Source organism: Lagopus leucura, unplaced genomic scaffold, assembly GCF_019238085.1.
Source record: "Lagopus leucura isolate 7727_CA_CO unplaced genomic scaffold, USGS_WTPT01 Super-Scaffold_760, whole genome shotgun sequence".
In the NCBI taxonomy this organism is placed as follows: domain Eukaryota; kingdom Metazoa; phylum Chordata; class Aves; order Galliformes; family Phasianidae; genus Lagopus; species Lagopus leucura.
This window is the reverse complement of record NW_024962257.1, coordinates 10,080,294-10,104,014: the sequence shown is the minus strand read 5'-3', so window position 1 is coordinate 10,104,014 and position 23,721 is coordinate 10,080,294. Positions and strand designations below refer to the sequence as shown.

Sequence of the window (23,721 nt, the reverse complement as noted above, 5' to 3'; positions counted from 1 at the left end):
AGAATTGAAATATTACCTTAATCTCTTCTCAATTTTTTTCCCCTTTGTAGGCAGTTTTGGTCGTTGCTACAGAAACATTATGGAAATAGAAATGACTATTTTAAATCACTGGTGAGAGAGGAGGAAGGATGATGAAGCAGACTCTTAGCTGTAGTAGCATGTAGTTCAGCATTGGAACTACGGTGCTTAAAAATATCCTCACCTCCCATTTCCTTCTCTCCCTTGCCCATAGATGGTTGCTTCTTACACCGAGGCCGACGAAGCAAGTGGAAACGTTCTCACAATATTATCTGGCCCACAAGATCAGAACTAGATTTTCAGGGCACCAAAACTAGCTAATGAAAAATGGTTTGGTTTTCTTCAGGTTTCAGAGTTTAAATGCATGTGAGCAACTCTTTTGTAAGCTCACGAGGATTCTGCTGTCTCTGACAGGCTTCCTTGTCCAGCTGACACTAAGAGCTTTGCTAGGTCCTCAGCACATGTGAACAACGGCTGCGAGATGATGGCAGGCACACGGCTGGACAAAGCTTCCAAACAAAGGCACGATTTCATTTGAGAAGATGGTGCCTGCAGTCACGGCACAGACACTTGTCATCAACAGAGAAAACAGGAAAACACTCTGTTTGGCTTTCTGTGCTTTTTTTTTCTTTTTTTCCTTTTCAGTACTGTTTTTGCCATTAGCAATGGTGCTGGTTACCTGATAATTCTCTTGGTGTTTTTCAGGAAAGCCCAAACTCACCGATAGTAAATGAAAGCCTTCTGAGAATAAAATCCTGAAGAAAACTGTACTAAACTAAATTACATGCTGGATGAGCTTTGGCACTGAATCTCCCAAAGTTTATGAAATTACTGCACGCAGCTTTGTAAGGAATCATGAAAAGTGAAGAAAGACCTGTAAGTAACAGACAAAATTAGTGCAATATAAAATAAAGGCTTCATCATTCTGAATTGTTTAATTCCTAGCTATGATACACCACTGCTAATAGCTGGAAGTGAACACCAGGTTCCGGGCACCTTCATTTCCAGGAGGGGCTCACACTTCTCAGCCAAACAGGATGGTGGAGTCTTTGTGATTCTGTCTAAGCTAGATATTAAAATAGGTTTTAAGTGAGCATTCTCAGAGGAAAGGCTCTAACAACACAAATGCTGAAGGGAAACAGCCTGTTTTATCTCTGTTTTTGATTAATAAAAGAAAGCCCAAAGGCAAGGAGAAATTGTTTGGGACACGTTGTTGCTTTGATGCGTTCTGTTGAGTGTCTGTGCACCTATTCACAGATTTAAATAATTTGGTTTAGATTATTAAGTGATTACTCTGTGCTCCGAATGATAGTTAAACTCACTTATTTCCCGTGTTGGCAGTGAAATATCCCTCCGTTGGATTTGTCACTTGCTTTTCTCATTCCAAAAAGATGGGTTACGCAGTTATCCTGACACGTTGGAATACTGACAAGCAATGTCAAATCTCATGATAGCATATAATGACTCTCATTTTCAAACAAGAAAGAGAAATGGGTGTTATTGCAAAATGTTGTTAGATTTTGTATTAAATCTTGCATAGTAACAGTATAATTATAATGTGTCATCTCTGGCTCAGTAATTTGACAATTCAGTTCTTTGGGAGGGGGGGCAGATGGCCTATAACATACCATATTTTTATAATTAGTTTATTCTCTGCAAACTCGGTATGTAATTATTCCCTCATTCATTACTGGTTTCTTTGAAATCTTCTTTTCAAGAACTAATAAATCCTCCAACACAAGTGAAGCTTAAATCTCTCTTTGTACTGTTCTCGATCACCTCTAAGGAATTTACATTTTTAATACTAAACACCCTGGTTATTTCACACTCCAGATTACTTATAAAGACGTCCTCAGCATCACCCTCTGTATAACACTTGGCTGCCTTCCTTTTTGCCCCTCTTTCTTTCAAAAAAATAATGAACTTATTTCGGAGAAGCATGCAATATTAAGATGAGATTTTAGTGCCAGGATGGCGAGATGCATACACCAGCAGAATATAAAATGCAAAGAGATGTAGGGATATGTCATATATGTGCTACATTCCAGTGTATGATGTGTGAGAGCTGCAGTTCACTGTGCCATTGCAGGAGGCATCTGTGTAAATAAGAGCGCTCATGTGAATTTTTTTGTTCACATTTGAATCCCTGCTGTAGTACTTAGTTGTGCTATAAATTGTCTTAAATAGTGACATAATCTTCTGACAATAAAGTTTCTTTCCAAATCCAGAGCCTCCTATGTAGTTGCAGGTGCTTCAGACTATCACAGCCATTCATTTGAGCGCAGCTTAAAGCTCTGCTGTGAGCTTTGCTCCCCAAGAACCTCCCTTTATTGTGGTGCTTATCTGAGTACTGCCTGGGGCCTGGTGCTGCTGCTCCAAAGTGGTTCCTGTACCGAAAGGACAGACTCGCCTTCAGCCTGCCCTTAAATAAATTGACTCTATGCTTAAAGAAAAAGCACAAACACAGTGCAGCAGAATTCTGGCTTTTTCAGTCTGCCATTCTTTCAGGTAAGGTTGTCTTCTGGTTGTTTTCAGAACAACACTGTAATTTTAGATGTAAACCATATCATGAGGCTGAGATTTTCAAAGCAGCTTAAAGGATTTAGAGACATTTTCCATTCAAATTCAGAATCTTTCTTTCAAAATCCCTTGAAGAAGTATGGCTGTGTTTTTGGTAGCTGTTGTTTAAGCATCACTTCACTTCAGTTGCTTAGAAATTCTTTGTGCTGTTGTTTAATGTTTCCCAAAGGTGGGGGTAGGAAAAGGAGTGGGGAAAAAGATTGCATTTGCTGTCTGTAGCATCTCACTGACCTAAAAAGGCTCTAAAACTCTCCCAGCCCTACGCAAAGCTGACTTCAGTTGTACTCTCTCATCAAAGCACAAGGGGAAATGAAAAAGTTCCCAAGATTTAAGGTGGCAACTTTGTCTCCTACTGACTAATTTAGTTACTGTCATTATCGTCTGTTTTTCTGCCTTTTTCTTAATCCTTTTCCTGTCTGAAACAGGGTACTAATTCATGCCACACTGTGCTACACGGTGCTCCTGGCTGCGTCGCACCTGTTGATGTTTATGTGCCAAGGTACATCATGCCAACTGCAATGGCAAGGAAGGTACAGCTGCAATGGAGCCTGCAAACAGGACAGCTGCATCTCAGGGAACACTGCTCTCCAGCACCAGGCCAGGAACCCGCTTCAACCGCTGGAGCAAAAGTAGAGGTGTGTATGAGCACTTTGCATCTAAAAGAGTTACCAGGGGAAAAACAAAAAGTGATGGTTCACGTTGTGCAAAATTAGGAAGACTCAAATGCTTCTTCCAGAGCACCTCCATCCAAAGTCCTCCAGCGATATGTGCTTCCCTTTTTTTTATATACAAGGAGTCCCTGCAGCAGCCTGCAGTCTTGGTTTATCTGGGCAGCCAGTGTTCTGCAGGAGTGGCAGAGTAAGCTCCTTACAGAGACAAGCTTTCAGATCTTGTAGGATCTCAAATAACTCTTCAGAAGCTGCTGTTCTCACTCATTGCTTCTGGTAAAGCAGATAAGAAAGGCATCCAGTGAAATGATCAGGTAGCATGTTTGAAACAAGGGAACCTGTTTTAAATAGACCTAAATGAGATGAGAGCCTAGATAATGAAGTCTTTGCTGCTTACCTTTTGCTGAATTGGAAGTCCCCTACATTAACAGGAGCTCAGGGAACAGCTTCCCTGCCTGTGACATCCCAGACATTCATCTGAGGTTTTTTGGAGCATCAGTACTGAACCTCTACAGCAAGCTCAGACAGTCAGCTCCAGCCAGGAGTTTTCTCCCATAGGTAATTTCAAGCACTCCTGCTGCAGTTTAAGATGGTGTACCTTTCTGTTTGGTGTCCTGATTAGTGAATATCTATCTATCTGGCTGTAACTGTATCCAGAAGCTCTAAGAAGAAGCTGTATTTTTATTATGAACCTGTTGTAAATGATGTGTCATGCAGTAGTTTTCCCCTTAGCAAGGTCCCTTTTCTCATTGAAGACACCTGTGGTTGCAAATCTAATAGAATCTAACAGAACTTGATCCGATAGCCACATTGCTCTCCAATATAGATTGGGTGTGTCAGTAGGTTCAGAAGATACTAGGAAGATACGGGATATAGGAAGATATAGGAACATGCTCAGGATAAAAAGCCAGAATAAAACTAGAACTTCTTTCTTTTCTCTTTTCATTTTCCTCAGTTTCAGAATTGTTCTACACATCAAATCCTTGCCTCCCCAGACAAGGTTTGGTGATGTCTCACATGCAGTAGTAGTCTAAGTGTTTGGAACAGCACACCATTATAGTTGCAGGGAAAAATGTACCAGCCTTGACCCTTCTTGAATTCTGTACTCAATTATTTATTGGTAAAATCCCCTTGGCAGTTAATTTTTTTCAGTGTGTGGCTTCAACAGTGTAGTGAAACTTATTGTCAGGTATTGGGAATACACTTTCTCTCTTTCTGAACTGCACATAGGAAAAGGGTTCTTTTATATTTTTTTTTTTCTTCCACGGTGCCAAAGCTTTCTAAAAAGCTGCCAAGCCCATATCCCATGTTTGTTTTAAAAACAACAGTCAAAAAACACAGTCAGCTCCCTAAGTTCTTTTCAAATTAATTGTATTACTGGAAAGTTAACATTTCAAGTCTCTTCCAGTATTTTCAGGAAGGAAAGGCTAGAAATCAAGGATTGTTCCCTGTGCATTTGAACAGTTGCTACTAACTGTGATCACCAACAAGACGGTGGATTCAGTGAAATTTATTTCAGCAAATATCTTACAAAATACCACTTATTAAGTGGAACTTGTATATTTCAATATTTAAAAAATGGAGCTTATAAGCTGGAGGGAAATAAACTTTTTATATGGGTAGGTAGTGATAGGACGGGGGAATGGTTTTAAACTAAAAGAGGGGAAAATTAGATTGGATGTTTAGGGGAATGTTTTCACTGAGAGAATGGTGAGGTGTTGACACAGGCTGCCCAGAGAAGCTGTGGATGCCAAATCCTCAGAGGTGTTCAAGGCCAGGTTGAATGCAGCCCTGTGCTACCTGGTCTGATTCGTGATTTAGTTATTGGCACCCCTGCCTGCAGCAGGGGGCTGGGGACTTGGTAATCCTTGAGGTCTCTTTCAAACCAAGCCATTCTGTGATTCTACAGTTCTATTATTCTGTCTGTTCACAGTTCTGTAAGTCAAGTTTTCTCTCCCTTTTTTGGTCCTTTGCCTAAAAGGACAAAGTGATCTGAAGTGAAGTGAGCTCTGCGAGCAGGTCTGACCTGCATGGAGCAAAGAGGCAAGATCACTTCCCTCAACTTGCTGGCCACATTTCTTTTCATTCAGTCTAGGATACAGTTGGCTTTCTGGGCTACAAGATCAAACTTCTGGCTCATGTCCAGCTTATTATCCCCCAGTACCCCCAAGTCCTGTTTGGCAGGGCTGTGATCTGTCCTTACATTCCCCAGCTTAGCACTCTACTAATAGCAGAGTTTACCATGATCCAGGTGGAAGACCTTGAACCTGGATTTATTGAACCTCATGCAGTTCACCTGGGCTCACTGAGCCTGATGCAGTATGAGCCTGCCTAGGTGTCTCTGAATAGCATCCCATCTCTCAGTCATGTGAACTGCACCACACAGCTTGGTGCCATCTGCACACCTGCTGAGAGTGCACTCGATCCCACTGTTGATATTACTGACAAAGATGTTAAAGGGAACCAGTTCCAGTACTGACTCAATGGCGAGGGACACCACTTGTCACCAATGTTCATCCAGATGTTGAGCCACTGACCACCACTCTCTGAGTACAATCTTGCAACTAGTTCCTCATTCACTGAACATTCTACCCATTAAATCCATATTTTTCCAGTTTGGAGAGAAGGATGTTATGGGGGCCTGTGTCAAAGGCCTTACTGAAGTCCACATAGATGACATCAGTGGTTCTTCCCTTGTCTACTTATACAGTTATGCCATCAAAAAAAGCAGCAAGGTTGGTCTGGCAGGACCTGACCTTGGTGAAGCCATGCTGGTTATCCCACATCAGCTCCCTCTCTCCCATATTCCCTAACATAGCTTCCAGGAGGATCTTCTCCATGGTATTCCCCCAGCTTCTCCAGTTCCCACCTTAGTAAGCAGAGGTAGGTGCCATTGGCCAATTATTTGCACTGTTCAGAGAAAACTGGGAAAGTCATCTTTGAATGCACACACATTTTGCTTCCTGTCACCAGAAAGGTTTCTTTCTTTAGTCTCTGAAAGCTTTGGTGAGCCAAGTCTTTTGCATGGGAAAATAGATTACAAACATGCCATCAGGTACACTTTGCACTGATAGACAGATGGAGACAGTAGTGTATCTGTCTGCTAGAGGGAATTGTCAGAGGGGCACAACTCATCACACTGGTTCTTAGAGGGCTTAATTTGCTGCCGGTAAATAATCTATTTTTTATTACCTCACATCCCCGGATTGTCAACATTCTCAGCTTTTTGCCACAGCTAATTAGACAGGCAAAAGCCTCATAGCCTGAAGAACGAGTCTGAGCTAAGCACCTGCCAAAATATCTGACTTTTTTTTAAGAACTGGAATGTCAAAGAGTGAAGGAGCTGCAGATCACATTTAAACGCTTTGAGCATCAATAAGATTATTAGACCCATGAGGCAAATGTTCAGGATTTCTCTTAGACTTACCACTGAGAGAAGGCAAGATAAAGCTCTGATAGATAAAAACTACTGTGCAACAGTACCAAAGCTAATTATTCTGCTGAACTCTTGGAGAAATCTTGTAGGGATGTGTTGACATCATGCTCTATGTGGCCTGCTTTCCTGAACAGAAGCGAATTTAATTGCATATTTGAATGGAGTCTCTTTGTGTAAGGTACAGCTTTCAGAAAGGAATTTGTCTCAACCGAAACAAATGATGACTTTGCTGTTAGCCAGGCATGGCAGATTTGGCTGGGGATGAGGAAGGAGTTGTTGCTCTGTTTTCATGGTGGTTTTTGTTTGTTTTCCCCATCCGTTATTTTTAAAAGTCCTGTTCTACGTTCATTGTTTGAGGAGTTTCTCAAAAGAGCTGAAGGCATAAGGTACTGAATGATACCCCTTCATCTGGCATGTCACGATGAAGATATGCATGAAAATGGTGGCAAAGGTGTCCTGCAGACCGAGCATATCCTCAAGGGACAGGCTACCAGTGTAAACACTCCTAGTTCTCTCTGCCTTGCTTTCCTTAAGATTCTTTAAGATCAGGGGAAGTTACAGTATGTCTGTGTATCTATAATAGTTATGAGTTATACAGTGCTCAGACATCTGGAGGAAGAGATGATGAGAGATTCTGGAGAGTAAAACTGGTGGCCAGCTTCTCCAGAGCTGTGTGGTAATTCAGCTTAGTGGGACTGTCACTGTTTAAATCAAGTGTTGTAATTAAGCTATCAAACTCCCTTTGATTTTCTGTGATATGAGCCCTAGCACCTATTTGTGCCTTTGGAAGTCATCCCAGAAATTGCTGACTTGTGATTTCTCATCAGGGATCCTGCTCTTTCAGTTGAAGTGAATAACCTGTTTTCTCCTCACATTAACTTTAATGCTATAACTTTGGTGGGTTTCATGTTTCTGAGATTGCAGAGGTGGAGACGGAATAGAGCCCAAGGAAGGGAGTCACTATACATCATCTGCCCACACTGAAGTACAAGCGTTCACCAGCTAATGTCATATATTGCTCAGTTACTTCAGTGTTGCTGGAAAAAAAAATCTAGGATTGAAAATAGCAAGGCTAAAAAATTGTCAGTGTGGTTTCTTTTCCTGACTGCATACAAGGTGATAAATATCTCTTAATTCTATTTATAGCCATAGTCTTGTTTTATATTGATTTACTATTATTAAAAAAATAATAATAATAATTCAAGTAATTTAGGGATATGAGAGAATCCATACCACTCTTTCAATTGTTTTCTTAGCAGTGAAATTTAAGGTAACTCTTTGTTACTGTCTTCAACACAGAAAATATTCTCTCTGCTATGTAACTTCGATAATATTTATCTACAGAGATTTCATATGTTCTGAAGTTAGCAGCTGTTTCAGAAATTGATTAAACCTCCTCTCTTGTTCCAGAATTAGAGTTCATATAACAGAGTGATCAGCTGGGTCAGTTTTCTGGTCTAGCTTCAAACCAGCCTTGCCATATTAAATAAATTTCTCTGAGCAAGCTGAGCTGCATGTCATTGGTGTTAGTGCCAACAAGGAAAAAAATATATGGCAGTGTGTACATGGGGATAGAAATGGAAGGCATGATGGTAGCAGAGCAGTCAGTTCTTCTGTTTTCATTCTAATGTCTGGTCACAGCTTTCACTTGTTGACTGCACTGGCTTACGGTTAGAGTCAAGAGCAGCAGAAATTAAGGCAAGTGTCTGAGGGAAGGGTAGAGGTCTATCAGGTAAGCATTTGAGAAAGCACTACACCTGAATCAGAAATAAATGACTACTCGCAGTAAGTCTTGCTGCAATCAAATCTGAAGACGTTCAAAGGCAAAAAACATAAGTTTTTAAGTGAAGGTGAATCATGTTCGTGGTTTTAGGACAGAGTGCATTAGGAAGAGAAAGAGTGGTGGGGTCAGGGCAAGGGGGAAGAATACTTTAAAATATATATATTATTGCTTTCTGATATTGTTGAATGTTAGGATAAAATGTTGTTCTTGTGGAGATCTAAACAGAAGAGTGCTTTTTGGAATTCCAAGCTCAATCTCCAATGCAAGACTGCCATTCTGTTCACAGACAAGTAACTCATGCAGTTACTCCAGACTGTGCATATGGAAGGATTCTAGACTATGTATATATGTTCATGCCAGTGACATTTTATGTAAATCATACTCTTCAACAACTGCATCAGAGTTTTGCGCACAAGATGTAGTCTGGATACCAGCAGGCATTACAGGGTACCTAAACAGTCTGTTGCATAAATGGAGTGTGTTCCCCTCCAGAAGAGCTACAAAAGGCTCTAAACTTTAAGGCTCTCAGTGTCAGCCAGTTCCTCAAAGAAACGGACTTAGGAAGTGACTAAGAAGTCTTCAAGTCATTGCCAGCACAGAAGGCTATTCAGCCACTACAAGCAGAGCAACCAAGGGAGCGCTTCAGAGCTTCAGCTTAAAGCAGAGCAGTCAGTGAGAGGGTAATACAGTCCTACAGAAAAGGAATTGTGTAACACAAACCAGATCATTTGGAATGCTTTTCTCATACAGTTTTTTACAAAAGAAGAGATTTAAGAAGGGGATTACATTAGAACTATGTTAGAAATGAAAGACTGGAATTACTATCTTTTAATGCCTGTTGGAGCTGAACGCAACTTGCAAATTTGGGCGAAATATGTTTTGTTAAAAGCAACAGCAAAAAAGTTTCAGCTTTTAATAACAGGGACAGACAATTGAGATACTGCTGGTTTGCAGATTCTGTTACTTATATCTGAATACTCTGCATGGCAACTCAGCCATTAATGCAGAGACAAGGGAAGGTGGAAATGGTTATAATGGAAACAACCCTATAAAACCTCCTCTCCTGTAGCAGTAGTGAGACAAATCATTGACCTGGGTTCTGAAAGCTGGATGGAGAACTGCAGCATCTCTAACTTTTGGATAGTGTACACAGATCCTAACATTTGGTAGAGATGGATTTTTACCCCAAATTTTAAAAAACACCAAAAATTTTCCTTTGGAAATTAAGCTGAAAGATGTTATGGCAGAATGATTCCTGATGTCTGTGGGAAGTCCCTGGCACCGTGCACAGTGCGTGCCCATGTCTGGTGCTTGAGGTGGGCCTCTGTGAGCAGAGGTGGGGCTGCCCCAGCTACAGGCACTGCCACGGCACAGCTGGGAGGTGATACCCAATGAATTCTTGTTGTTATTCCTTTCTAATTGAGGTATTTTGTAATATTTTGTCTCCTTGGCAGAAATGCCAGGCAGAAAGCAGTAGAGTTAGTTAGAAACCATGGTCTGGTTTTGCTGTTTGAAATTTATACTTCCTCTGAGGTGAAGATCTGTCATGAATATTCCCAAAGCAATGAAGGTAGGCGGTGGACAGACTGAACTGAAATTAGACATGGTATTACATGCCACAGCAAAAAAAGGAAATGAAAATTACAAAAACAAAAGGCATTGCGGCCACTCTCAGCAGGGCATTTTTCTTGCCTCCAGTGGTGAAGGTGTGGCTGATGGCTTTCTTCACTCAGGACAAGGTTTGCTTGAGGTTAGGATGGCAGTGCACCAGGCTCTGTATGTTGTGCACAGCAGTCAGCCTCTCCTCAGAGTACGGCCGTCTGCATGTACAGCTGTAGTGCATGCGGTGAGGTGGTCTTGCTCTCTGTTTTTTACAGCCTTCTATATAGGTAGATGGTTTTTCATCCCTGTCTTTTCCATAGACTGCTGTGCAAACTGGTCCATTTTTTTCTTAACTAAGCCTTTTACATACCCAGCAAAAGTTTCTAGGACTGCCTGTGGCTCGTCGTGTCGCTGGCAGTGCCGCACAGTGTCCCAAGGATGCTCGCATTGTGGTGCTCTCAGGGCGCTTGGATAAAGAGCTCAGTCGTGAGGCTGTGTTCAGATTACATGCAGGGAGCCAAAGCAACAATTTATACAGAAGTCTCTGATGCACTTCCACGTTTCCTGGCAGTCAGGTTAAGCCATCTCAGAAATCCCACCCTTGGCAGGGAAATGACTCCATTTTCTGGTTTCCGTAGCCTGGAAATGTGCTCTCTTTCTGCCAACACCAGAAAAAAATGCATCCATAATCCATTGTTCCCCTTTATGAGAGCTAAGCTTACTTTGATTTGCTTGAATTTAAATAAAGGTATTTGCACATCCCTGATGATTTTTTTCCACCTGTATTTTTCTCCGTAATAGACTGTCTCTATACTAGCAGTGACTGATCAATTGTTTGGGGGTTGTTTGTTTTCGAGGCAACGCGTGGGTGATTCTCAATTCTCTCTTGTGGCAGAGCATGCTGTTATCAATATGTTACTTTCTTTTCACTGGGAATGTAGCTTTCAGAAGGCACGTAAAATGAATGGGGTCTGTTTTAATTCTAGTGATGGTTCAGAAACATGTCTGGCAAACCACCTTCCAAATCCCCTTCCCCTTTGGAACTGGTCAGTATAAGAGCTGCACTTGCAAGATCTGAGTTTGTTTATCCTTTTCTAATTAACAGGAGTTAGTCTTTTCAAAGTATCCGCAACCAGTGAAAGCCAAGAGTCTGGGCTGAATGCTCTCTGCGGTCTCAAAAGAAATGCATTTGCTTTCCAAGGGGAATAGCAAGATTAGAAAGAGGCCTGACTTGGGCTGTCAGGTTTCTAAAGCAAAATCCATGCTGTACTGATGGGGCCAGGAAGGCACTGCTCGTATAAATGGGTGAGAGCTGCGTTTCCTCTCCTTTGAGCTTAGAAGCAGCAATGCTGATGACCTGAATAACTGAGCAGATAAAGGAGAGGGCTCAGTCCACACAGACATTATCATCATAGATGCTGTAACCAGCCTGGTGCGGCAGCAGAGACACTGACGTGGGACTGGAAAAGCAGCTCATCCTCCAACAACCCTTCAGTCCTCAGCCAGATGCAGCAAAAAGCTGCATCCTGTCATGGACCAGAGGTGGGACACTCTCCATATCTCCTTTCCACCTTCCACATAAAGTTTATTTGCTTTATTTCGACAAGAGACAAAGTCTAGCTCACTCAGTACCCTTCCAACCACAATGGGGTTTCTGTCTCAGTTAGTGACTTTAGGCAGTGCTGAAGTTCAATGAGGAGGAGCAGGGACTCGGCTGGAAATGCCAGTGTGCCTGCCAAACTGTCACCCAAGGTGTTTTCAGATGAGGATGTCTGCAGAAATTACACTGAGGCTTGGCACCACCAGGCAGAGCTTCTCTCTTACATCTATTGCTGACTAATACAGACAGCATAGTCTGTCACCCCATTAAGAAGCAGCAATTGTACTGAAAAAAGGAGTGAGATTCTGCAGGAGCAACTTTTATTAGCAAAAAGAAACATCTCGCACAGAGTCAGTCCAGTGCTGGCAAACTATTATTTTTATTTGTATTCCCCCACCCATTTCATTTTGAAATGGTGCTTTGCCTGCCAGAGGGTGCTGAAGACTCAGAGCCCATTGCCACAAAGGTGCCTGTCCCACTCCACAGGAGAGCATCACGGCCCACCCTCTGATGGGTCTGCCCACATTGCTGGTGCCCAGAGCTGCCCTGCATGTGGCACAGCTGGTGAGCAGAAGCCCTTCTGCCTGCTGTTGACACCTGCAGAGCAGTGGTGGCAGCCAGGGCCGGGTACCCCCAGCTCCATCCATCCAAGACCCAAGGCTGGGAGCTCTAGGAGGCATTACTTGTGAGCATTGCTGAGCTCATGCTGTTGTTGGCCTGCTAAGACGTGTCGTCTTGGAAAAGAGGTTTTGAATAAGAGGTGTTGTTGTTTACACCTGTGTGTAACGTTTTGTAGTAGTTTTGGTGGGGAGTTTGTTCTTGCTGTGTGTAAGAAGTGGGGGTTTTGCTCCCTCTACAAGCTCAACTTGGGATCTCATTGTCAAGCTGTGTTTTCTGAACAAGCAAAATCTTGAAGCAAAAAGATTTATCACTTTTACAATGCAGACAGAAGGATTGCCATCTTAGTTGCTCATGCAGAGCAAAATCCCCGTTGTATGTGTGGCCACCTCATTGGGGCTAACATAGCTGAGAAGAAATGAGCGTGAGCCTTTCCTACAGATAAAATTTCAAGGGCATTATTTCATCCAGTTCCAGCTTTATGTGTCTCTGCCAGTGAGATTTTCCACACTCCTCTTTGCAGATCATCCTACAAACTTCTAGCTTTTCTCTATGCAAGGTTTTCCCAATAGTCACTTTTTTTTTTCTTTTTTTTTTTCCCCCTCTTTTATCCTTTCATTCGTAGTTTCTGGATTCCCAGCTTTCCTCTGAGGAGTGATCTGGAGCAAAAAATATCTCTCACATCTTACAGCTGAGAAACCTTCTGGTAACCCATTGCTGTGCTGCTGCTCCGGAGGGCTTGGGGGAATCAGTGCAGGGATGGCTGTTCCCATTTGCTGAGGCTTTTGTAGGCAGTGCGTTCCTCTACACGCTCTTTTTTACTGCCTCTTGCAGTTGGAGCTGGTTTTATCGTCAGATCCTAAAAAGCAGGGAAAAGTTGGTGATTTGGGGGGGGTTTCTTGCTTGTTTAGGTGATGTTTGAAGTTTGTTTGAATGCAGTGATTGGTAAGAATAGGATTACTGTAGATCAAATAAAACCTTACGGGGTTTGAAGAATTTTTTTCTTTATTCTTAAGAATATATTAGCCTTCAGTTCAGAAATAAATCACACGTTCCAGAAAGTCTGAATCTCTTGCTTGAGCCTCAAACGGGTATAAATAAATGCACGCTCTGTTGCAGCATGTTGGAGGAGTTAGAGAGCTGGCTTCGGTTTGCTGACCCTGATGTCTGTTTCGCTCTGTATGTAACTCAGCATCTCCTGGGCTGTGTTTCATTATTTCTCAGAATGTCAGTGTTTTTGAAAAATTAAATATCTCACTCGTATCCTTTATTTTAATTTCAGTAATATTAAGCCCACGGGATATTGAGCTATGTCATGGCCCCGTGCCCAGCATTGCAGGTATTTGCATGCTGCAAGGCATTACAGGAGATTTCTGCCGATATCTGGCTAGCTTGCCGAGCAGTGTTGCTGTTCTTCCTCTGTCGGCAGAGCAGAATAAAAGTATCTTCCTCTACAATTGCAGGTACTTTTACTTAGACTTGAATTTCCTACTCTTTGCTTTGCTTGTGCATTGCCATCAGCAGTGCTGGCACCAGTGGCATTAACTCCCATGGAATGTATTAACTAAAGGAAATACTCTGCTCCCAGATATCATTCGTGCTCACAGTGGCTAGTGACTAAACTAAAGGAGCCTAACTATTACAGCATACTGAGAATTGATTATTTGGAAATCTTGTAAGCATATTTTAACTGGACTCTTAAAAATCTCTTAGTGCTTCTGACAAATGCTGGAAATTTTGCAGCCAGTTTTTCTGTAGAAATGAAGCTTATAGGATTACTTTATGGATTTTTCTCTCCCACTAGCAGTTTTTGGGCCTGCTGACAAACTTCAGCTGTGACAGCTAAAAGCCTTAGTACCTTTAATTCTGGGTGTTTGGTTTTATTGGGATTTTTTGTCATTATTTCTTGAGACACCAACAATAAGGAGCAGGACTTCTCTGTTTCTTCTACTGATCAAACAGATCCTCTTTATTCTGGAGTGCCAGAGAAATTTGGATCCACACTGAGCTGATAAAAAGCACTCTTTGGCACAGCTCTCAGACATTGATCATACTCCTTCAAGCAGAGCTCTCCTTCCACCTCTTAGATCACTGCAGATGAATTTGTCTTTCAGAATTAATTTTAAAGCTGAACATAGTCTTTTTCTAGAAGCTGAAGCAACATATCAGGATTGGTCCATTCTTTCAAAAAATAGACATCCTCAGAGCTTTGGTTCAGCTTACTTAAGCCAAAGATGCCACTTTGGCACTAAAATATTATCAACACTCAAAAGGAAAAAATAACTTACTTAATAGATCTGTGCTAGTAAAAGAAATTCATGCTTGGGCATTTACAGGATTGTACTTCAAACTTTACACTTCTGGCAGCATTTTGTTTTTACTTTTAAATCCTCAGCAGTAACATTTGTGGCATTTGAAATGGTCCTGGAAGACCAGCCATCAGGAGGGAGAGCCCAGTCTGGTCAGTTCTGGTGCTCAGTTTGTAGGTGCTAAGTTAGCAAATGTGAATCCCATCCAAAATCACTGACACACAGAGCCCATGCTGCACATATATTGGCTTTTCTGCAAGAGGGGCGAAGGTGTATGAGGAACATCTGTCACTGTTAGCATAAAAATGTGATGATCTTAAAGTACAGGGTTTCTTTAACTAATTTGCCTGTAATACAAAATCAAATATCGTAGAAGATAGCTAGATATATTCCCTCTTTTGTTTTTCCTAATGAATCTTTCTGCACTTTGTCTCTTTGTTTATGGCTGCATAAAATCAGCTGCTACCTTCATATATTCCTGAGACTCTTGCTTTCAACCAGATAAAAAAAAATTCCAAATCTTGAAACTGAAATTCTATTTAGCACCGATGCTGTTTGCATCCCAGCTAGAGCTGTGCTGTTCTTGCTCTGCTGTCCAACACGAGTGAAGCTCTTGCTGCTACCAGCTACCAGCTGTGCTGAGAGTGAGATCCTTTAGAATTCAGACTTGAAATCATCTGAGGACAAGAACGTGTGAATTTGCTTCACTTTATGCATGATACCTGCAGTCAGCTGGTCTCGGAGGAGCTATAACTCATAGCTAAGTGTTTGCAGTGTTGTAATGCAAACACCAGGCACAGCTGTAGCAGCGTGGCCCCGTGCAGTGGGGCAGGCAAGGAGCTGTGCTGAGTGCACAGAGCTGGGCAAGCAGCAGTGATCCTGCTTAGCTGGGGCTGCCAACGAGGTCTCACAGCAGAGGAAGGCAAGGAACACCCTGCAAGCAAGAGTCCAGCAGTCAGAACATCCTATGGAGAGCAGGCTGCAAGGAGGTGCAGGGGAGGAGCGGCACCAGTCTGCCCAACCTCCTTGGTCACACACAGCAGTGAACAAAGTGTGGAGGTTCAGTATTGCCAGGAGTTACTGTTTGCCTAGGTTCATGTTGGAGGCAGGCTGGGGATTGTTGAGCTTCAGGGGATTCAGTGATTTCTCAATCCAGCCAAGCTGTTTTCCTTATGAATGAGGCTTAGATGAGGAGATACTTCCTTGGGCCTACAAATGGCGATCCTGAAAGCTGCTGGGAAAATCCTTGCTGCAAAAAAGCTCATGAAGTTTGGGGTGTTTTAATTTTCAGTTGGTTGTGTTTTTTTAACATTGTTGTTGTTGTTGTTGTTGTTGTTGGGAGAGGGGGTTTGCTTGTTTTTCTGTAAGGAACAACCTAAAAAAACGTGAGATTGCTCTCAAATCTGAAATCGTTTTTCCACATTTCTGTACCTCAACCTTTTTTTCCTCTTCTGGGAATCCTTAGAAGGACAATGAACACAGAGAATTGGTAGGCATGGGTAGTTGTTACAGGTGACTGTATCTGAGAAACATGGGATGTACTTAGTAGACAAAGGTCAGAATTAACATTTAGGTATCTGAACACATACTTTTAGAGGAAAAGGTATGTTAAATCCAAACCTCCATTAGGAAAGATCATAAAATTCAAATAAAACATTTTCATTCTGGGAAATAGGCTGTTGTTGCAGGTTTGCATTCTTGTATCCCAATCTGTGTGAGGCAATCTCTCTGTTCCTGAAAAGACCAACCCCAGATGAGCATCCAGACATGCTTACTGAGTTGATTTTCAGACACTGGGTCTGAAGCTTTTTAACTGTGTGTGCAGACTCTGTATCCCTGAATCATTTGTGATTCACTTGAAATTAATTAATCTTGTCTCCATCCATACTCTAATATTCTCGATAGCTTTAATTTCACTCCCTGCCCCCAAGTGAACATCAGCTATTTTGTATAGCAGGTAGTCACTCTGGCCTGTACTAAACAGAGTTTCAAAGCTTCATTCTGGTTGGGAAGCTGTCCCTGACCAGACCCCAATGCTGCATCCAGCCCCCTCACAGGTACGTTTACACCTGCCTGCCTGGTTTCCATTAAAGATGGGGATTCTTAGGTCTGGTTTCTTGGTGTGTTTTTTTGATGTTGATGTTATTCCAGTTCAGCTTTTCAGCACATCACAAACGTATTTACAAATATCTTGAATTAGGTATTTCCCATAGGACACAGAATCTTTAGTTAAAAATCTAAGTATTTTCTTTTCTTACATCTTATTCTGGTACTATTTCTCCCCTTAAAGAGGGTGGCTGTAGAAGCTAATTTAACGCAGCACCACGGTACAGTCAGTGGATTGTGGGGAAAGGAAGGCAGGGGTTGCAGCGCTGGGGCAAATGAGAGTTGAGGCGCTGGGATACAATGAGACTTCTATTTTCCTCCGCGATAAACCATAAAGCTCAACAATGTGCAACCCGCCTGAAATGAATTACCGAGTGATTACGGGGAAGGGATCTGTGATTTGCAAGCGCCACCACCTGGGCACAGTGTCTGTTTGCAGCTGGAACGCAGGCAATTGCATAAGAGAACAACTTTTTCAAGCCCGAGCAAATCTGCAGATTTTTCCTACTAATAAAGTAGTGTTTTTCTCTGAATAAGCATGCATGTATGCTCCAGCCACCCTCCAACACGCATGCAGAGCCTGTGAGTGTTTGGGAGTTGTAGCTGCTAGGTAGTAAGGACGGATTAATTTCCTTTTTAAGATATAATTACATCTTAGTCTGCTGGGACCAAGCCCATTAAATCAAGATGCAGTTTCTAATCTATCAGCATGTTTGTTGCAAGTGTGCTGGTCTGCACCAGAGCCAGCTGACCTGGGAGATGTGACTCTTGGCTCAGGCAGCGTGGAAGCAAACACCCATGCGTGGCCAGAAGACTTCCCTGGACTGTCAGCTCATCTTCTGTTCTTTGGGGATCATGCTCATAATGTCAGTTAGAGGATGAAATAGGGTTGAGTGGAAATCCAGAGCATCACTGTGTGCTCAGGAGGGTTTCAGTCGTTTCTCTGATGGTGAGGGAATGATGGCCATCTTTGTGTGGTCAGAAAATGACCCATTGGGCACTTGGGTGCAAAAAAGAAAAGCCTTTGCTTATGGAACCACTGCGCGTGCTCTCTCAGAGACTGAGGTAGAATTATGTAGCTGCAGGCACAACAGCTAGGGGAGGTTTCAGTGATTTCTTCCTTCTGAGATGAAAGTCTCTTCAAGAATGACCTGAAAGGACTCTTTTGGGTTTGTTTTCCTGAAACATTCGGTGCTTTTGTGGGGATTCCCTTTGGCAGAGGAGCCCTGGGGCACTGGTGCTTCACAGGGATGTGGATGGATTGGTGAGAACAGTGGACATGTAGGTCTGAAAGGTAAAACCCAATCCTGAAGTCACTAGGACCTCCTAATCCCTCAGTTCTAATGTGGCGTCCCTGCAGAGTAATCCAAATGAATAAAGTATCTATTGAAATATAAGAAAGGCATTGGATCTTTAAATGAGGCTCACCATGGAAGGAGCAGAATTGGGATGCTGGGACAAAGCAGATCATAGGCACATGTTGTTGCTGTTACTTCCCTCCTGCTTTCTTTTTGAAAATTCCTATCGGTCCCATGAGGAGCAGGAGAATAAACCTGTTGTCAGTTTTATTGCAGTGCTGGCTGCCTAAACTGATGTCTCACTGCAATGTGGTTATAAAAAGGAAAAAAAAGAAAAACTGCCAAAAAGCCTTGCTGATGTAAATGATATTCCTGTTGGAAGACTCTCCAGGAAAGGGCCTCTAAAACAGGAGAAGCCTAATACATACAGCAGTATTTTCAAAACACTGACTTAAAAATTTAAGGCCCTCTGGCTTTTTGTTTTGTTTTTTTTTTTTAATGCTGTGAGCTCTAAGGAGAGCTGCCAGCTCCAAAAGGGATGGAAAGAACAGAACAACATACAGCAAAACAGAGTGGTCTGGTGGTGATGAGACAAATAATATTCCATATTTTGGAATACAGCCTGATGCTTACACTTCTACACTTCTACTGTAGCATCAAGAAATCACCATCACTGCCAGCCCCAGTTTTTAGCATCCAACATACAGTGCTCCTTTTCTTTTTGTTTCATTGAGGCAGGTGCTCTGGTTATGCAATTTCTTGTATCATTCTGATGAGATACATTGCTGATGAAAGTTGTCCAAGGTCTGGGATGACTGCTCTGTTGTAGCTGTGTGCTGCCTTCCCGGTATCGCTGCATTCCCTGCCAAGGCCAGGTTCAGCTATGTTGTATTTGAAAAATGTCAATACACTCAGAAATTTCATTAAAATCTTAACCTTGTCTTGGGTTTGCATAATTAAGTCTGAAATCTCATGAGAATAATTTTCCTTGTGAAGTTGCTTGTATCTTTCAGTTATAACTAGGCAGAGAGCAGTTGTGGTGCAAAACTCACTGAAGTAATGTACAGTGAGATGAAAAATAACCACAGAAAGATACTGATTTCTAAGATGACCTGGCTAACTTTGGGACCAGCACACCAAGTGCTTCACATTTTGCATTCATTCCTCCTGGCTTTTCATTGCTGGAATAGCAAGCTTCTCTGAGCCCATGCCATTCATGACCCAGGACCGCTGCCCCTGTGTGCTACCACCTCCTGCCTGTCCTTCATCACCAGCAATTCCTCAAAGGGGGTTAACTGCTGTATTTCACAGATCTCTGCTTGATATTTCAGAAGAAAATGTTTAAGGCTCCATCTGACTTCTCTTCTGAAAAGGAGTTATGTGAAATGAATATCTGTTGGACTATTGATCTGTGCTTGTTCTTAAATACACTGCAGCCTTAATAAATGCCTTTGGTCCATCCCTCAGCTGGTGTAAATTACTGCAGCTCAGTGAAGCTGAGCAGATTTACATCACCTGACGACACAGTCCTTGGTGTGCTCTGGCAGCCTGTTCTTTAAGAATTTGGCTGTTAGTGTACCATTCTGTGTAAATCCACAGCTGAGCTTCTTGGATCGTGGGGTGTTGCTTGGGGAAGAAGGGTGAGCGCCCTGTTTTTCTGTGCTGTTTTGTGTCTTGTCTTGCTGCTGTTTGGCTTAGCTAATATGAAATGGTTGTTTTTATGGAAGGCTGGATGCTGGGTAGCTTGTGTACCCTGTGCTACTGGGGGATGGCTGCCTGTACTGCCCTTGTGCCGGCTGCGACTCACCCGCTAGCCAACCCAATTTCCAAAGTTATTCAGTGTGCAAGTGCTCTCACTTTTATAGGCCTTTTATGACTTTTATGTTTGGAACATATAATTTTAATGGGTGGAAACCAAATTAACTCTAAACCCCAGCTGACCAGTGCTTCTTGTGAAGACGGTTGAAATTCTGTTTGTTGCACTCCTGGCTCTCCAAACCATGCTAACCTCTTGGCCTGCTGTACTCGTTGTGTGCAATGGGAGATCCAGAAATTAGTGCACTTTAATTTGTCTTTGCTCCAGCACTACAGTTCACCAGTTCACAGCAGTTTGAACTGCCATAACATGAGGAGCCTGAAATTTCCCCCCCAGCAGCAGCACGCTTGCACACTGGTAGACTGAGTTCTTGTCTCCATTTGCAAGCTACTAATTGTGAAGACTTGCAATAGAAGGGGTTACACCAGTTTGTAGGAATACTAAATAAGACACTAATGCAGACAGACTTTGAATGGTAAAAAAAAACCTCCATCTCTTGTTTGAACATATTCTTCTGCTATTTGAGATAGGTAAAGGAAGTTGGGAATAATAGATCCAATATAAATATCATTCGTCAGATACTTGTATTCCTCCTGCACATCTGATCTATTCTTCCAGTTCTGCTGAGTATTTCTGTGCTGTGCTTACTTATGGATACACTTTTACCTCTTCCAAAAGTTTCCTGTTAACCAGTTGTAATGCAAGCAAAAAAATGCATTTGAATGTTATACTGATTTGCTCATGAGGTACTGCAATTGTGAGATACCTGTATGCTGGTAAGCACTCTATTTTACATCTCTAAGGTGAAAATAGATTAAGATGAGAAAAATGGTAAAAACATCCAGAAGACTCTTCCTACATCTGCTACAAAGACTTGTGATACACAGTTATTTTAATGAAAACATGTGTGGGAAGAGGGAGAGAATGTGTTTCAGGTCTCCAGACACTGCAGCATTTTTCTTTCCATCATACTATGCAACTTTCTGTAGCTTTTCTCCTCTCAGACAGCATTACTTCTCTGCCTGTGCTTGGGTACACATCTTGTAGGCTACTGGGGCTTGTGATTTCACAAGGCAGGCAGTGCATCACTGCTAACTGGTTGCTTCTTGCTATGCATGTGTGAACACCTATGAAGATTCGCTGCTGTGTGGCCTGAAGGATACTCCTCGCTTAATACCAAAACGCTACTTATGTGCCTGTGTCACCCCTGGTATGGGAAATATGGTCCTGCCATCCTTCTAGAGAGTACTGGGGTGATGCAAGGCAGTTTGACTACTTGTGACAGGAGCTAAGCCATTAATTGTTAGCTGCAAAGCAATGGCTACGATGCACGTATTCCACTTCCAGGGAAGCGAATGGAAACTGTATGTGTGATGAAGGACAGCGTTTGGTAGATAAGTGCAGATGTAAATCCTCAATCAAAGGGCTTGGGGCAGCAATGACAGGGTACTGTTAAACGTTACTTGGCAGTAACGTGCAGATGTAGAGATGTTTGATTTTTAAACCGAATGTAATTTCTGGCACAGATGCTACTACCATCCTCTGAGCAAGGAAGTACCAAGATCTGAAAGTTCTGCTTTTCACCTCAGTTTAAATAAGGTGAGCGAACCACTGGGATCTTGGTGCAACTGTTATATCGCACTGAGTCAGACAGCTATAAAGACAAGTCTGGGTTAAGGTCTTTCCAGAATTCACTACTGCTTCTCAGTAATCCTTTAGTCCTTGCCCCCACTTTCTTGGGGGTAATTCTCACTTGGAAGTATCAGTTCATTTCATGCAGATTCAATCTTTAGCTCCTCAGTGTCGAATGGAGACAGCTCCCAGGCAGCTGGGGAATCCCCGTTGGCACAAGGGAGGGACACTTATCAGGAGAAGGTTCCAGGGAGGGATTAATTGCTTGATCAGGAAATCATACAGAGAGAATGAAAGTAGAATTTCATGGCCTTGTTTTACAGAACTGCTTTTTCTGCTAACACTGTGCTTTAGTTAGCAGAGAGAGGAATATATGCTGACACTGCATAGCTGAAGTTTGAATCTTTTCCAAACTTTACTGACCAGAAGCCTTAAAGCTTTTTGAGAACTACAAAGGAACATCTGGGTAACAGAGTTCATTGAACAGAAATCTGCAAGAGCATCTCCAGGGCTACCTGCACCCTGCTTGGTTTCCTGTTATAGATTATTTTTGGAGGAGTTTTGGCATCCACTTGATACTGTCAGATCTTCCAGCAGTAGCATCTCTTCTGATCTCATGCATTGTTTGTTGTAACTATTTTCCTGTACGTTTCCATTGTTTGTAGGTTAAGATAATAACTGTGTCAGGCTGCAGTCTGTGCTATCCTTTACCCAGTGCACTCTTCCATGTTGAGTTCCTTTGCCTCTGGTACTAGTCACATCAAGAGTAAGCCCCACCTTCATCTCTCCGACTCCACTTGCAGCAGCAGGAACCAGCAAACTTGAACTTTCTCACGTGTAAACTTGCATCCAGTGTGCACTTGTTTTCCTTTCCAGTTTTAAATATTTCCTCTGCCAGCTGTTTATTAGAAATGTCTTTTATCTTTTTAGAAATTGCTTGCATTTGTGTCTTGAAAAGTACTGTATCTATGGTAAAACTTCTGTCATGATCCTAAGGGAACAATCTACTGCTGATCCACTGTCAGTTGTCTTTGTATCATTTTCAAGCTAATGATCAACTAGATTGGGAACGACTCAGCTTATGTTGGTATCTTCTGTTGTCCTCGCTGTCTCTTTTTGATTCACATTTCCAAAATCCTGCTATATTCAACCATTTGAATGTAACCAAAGTTAGTGCCATAGCATCTCTCATGAAGGAATTGGAGTATTTTATTTCAAAGCTATTTTAGCTCAAATGCTTCACCTTTGTTCTTGCTATTTGCTATGACCTTTACTGAATTCTTGAGTGTCCTGTCTCGCAATGTGTCTCCTATCTAGGGATGCCGTCCAGTGACTGTGAACAAGATATGAGCCTGCTTCCAAATGGATCACCAGCTGTGTTAGGGATGGCAGCTTCAAAGTGCAACAGAATACTTTCCCTGGGATCTGAGAGCACCCAGAACTCATGAAGGCTCTTAGATGGGAGCAGTAATTTTGCTTGTGCATGTAATCTACTCTATATGTTCTCAAGACAACCCTCTACAAGTCGCACTTGCACGAAGCTTTTATCATGCTGGATATAAGCCGTTGGCACAAGGAAAGCTTACCATTTTGCTTCTTCAAGGAGATGTAGTTACTGATTTATTTCACAGAGAAGGGGGAAAGCAATACCACACTCTAACAAGAGAAAAGACATATATGTCACTAGGTCAATATATGAAGCCTGTAAAGACTTTTTCTGACTTTTTCATAAAACTGAAATTAGCTGAAAGTGTTTCAGGGCAATACATAACACAAGATGGCACAGCTGTCAAGGCCAAATTTTCTGCTGATTTGTAGGATTATGCCTAATACTTACGGGAATTATCTTTGCAAGGGATGTGGGAAGGGTAGGAGGGGAGAGACCCTGCCATTGCTTTGAAGTATGTCTTCCCACATGGTTTCTTGCTGAGTGCTTGCACTGTGGTCTGTATTTACGTGAAAGACTGATGAGTAGCCCTGAACATTAGGGCTGTGACAAATTCAGTCACACACAGAAACGTAAGAGACATGATTCTGGCTTTCTGTAGAGTAATGCTGGAGTCGAAATAAGTTGAGGAATTGTAGGTGATCCCAGATCTGAAATAACAGAAATGCTGACAGATGCCCGAGAAGAAAAAAAATTGCTTAAAAAAATGTTTCACATGGGTAAAATGTGAGGAGAAAACAATGGCAGGCTATTTTGTGGCAGGGATTATGAAGTGTTAGCAAATGCCTACCATGCTGTGTCTAACATA

At 42.2% G+C, this 23,721-nt stretch overlaps 1 long non-coding RNA gene across 2 annotated transcripts in view; it reads left to right on the top strand.

Annotated features, from left to right (window-relative positions):
* The window catches only part of LOC122176275, an 80,113-nt gene extending 76,887 nt beyond the window's left edge, over positions 1-3,226 (top strand). For both annotated transcript variants that reach the window (XR_006177672.1, XR_006177673.1), the window contains 2 exons: positions 724-894; positions 3,024-3,226. This is a non-coding gene — a long non-coding RNA (uncharacterized LOC122176275). The remainder of the gene's footprint in view (positions 1-723; positions 895-3,023) is intronic.
* Positions 3,227-23,721: the final 20,495 nt, after the last annotated feature.